Here is a 1,190-nt window from a genome sequence, read left to right as displayed (position 1 = left end):
TTATTTTTTTTCAACATCCAAAGTTTCTTTAATAACAGATCCAGGGTTAGTTTTTGTAGCCACGGCTGGCCCTTCTGCCTCTGGCACGTTCGAACTTCTGGCCCTTGGAACGGACATATGGTTTGGTATGGCTGTGTGGGGTTCCCGGGGCCTTGCCAAAATGCCGGTACACCTCCCTTGCGAGGTCTGGATAAGAGCACAGTGCCTCGGCCCTTGGGAGACTCCAGGGCTAGCTGGTCAAAGGTGAGGATCTTACCCCCAGCCTTCAGGATGCGACTTCGGGCCTGGCTGCTCACCCTCAGGGCACACACCTTCAGCTTGGGCACTTCGAGAATGCGCACATCGTCTGTGACTGTCCCCACAACCACAGCTGTCTTGTTCTCTCGTCCAGGAAGCTTCATCTTTCAGATCATCCGGGACAGGGACAGAGATGGCCGATTAGTGCGACTCATAAACAACCTCTTCAGCACAACTTGATTGAAGGTGGAGTTGGTTCTTCTGGCCAGAAACCTGTACAGCTTGACGAGCAGCCGCAGATAGATGTCTTGGCTCCTGGGCTCCTTGCGCCGAATTTTTCGGTCTTTGTTATGTCGAATGTCTACACCCATGATGGCACCTCCTGCAAGGCCAGGTCCGGAAAGACAGACCCGCTAGACTAAATATTATTAGTATCATGGGCTCCCTGAGAAATGGTGAGTGCTTTGTTCTGTAGAACAATATCTAGGATCAGAAAGGTTCAGGAGTTCAAAGGGTCAATGTGAAAGCATTGTCTACATCCACTATCTTTCTACCACTATGAGTTTTAGAAAACCAGTTCACCTCATCATACCTCACTAGTCTCTAATACATTCCTTTTCCATACTGCAAACTCTGTGTTTTCATTAGTTTGTACCTCCTTAATAGTTACCTTCCTAGCCTCCAGTCTATTGTAAATTGTCTGTATCTTCCACACTCTTCTGTGTATCCTCAAGTTTCAAATATTTTATATTGAGCCCTATGTCTTTTGTATTTCACTGAAAATTCTTTACACCTCAAGTTTTAGGCATTTTCAACTCCTCTATGACACCAATGCATACACTTGACACCTAGAATCTTTGTCATTTTGCAGGAGTAATTTTATCCAACACATATGCAATTTTCCTGCACTTCTTAGTTCCCTTCAGTCTTTTGCTCATTGTTCTTCCCTCATT

General features: G+C 45.8%; 1 pseudogene; it reads right to left on the bottom strand.

Moving 5' to 3' along the window:
• On the bottom strand, positions 1 to 645 carry LOC127239000 (60S ribosomal protein L18-like; annotated as a pseudogene).
• Positions 646 to 1,190: the final 545 nt, after the last annotated feature.

The sequence above is a fragment of the Phodopus roborovskii genome, unplaced genomic scaffold, assembly GCF_943737965.1.
Source record: "Phodopus roborovskii unplaced genomic scaffold, PHOROB, whole genome shotgun sequence".
NCBI classification, from domain to species: Eukaryota; Metazoa; Chordata; class Mammalia; order Rodentia; family Cricetidae; genus Phodopus; species Phodopus roborovskii.
The sequence above is the reverse complement of the archived record's forward strand: the minus strand, read 5'-3'. Positions and strand labels throughout refer to the sequence as shown.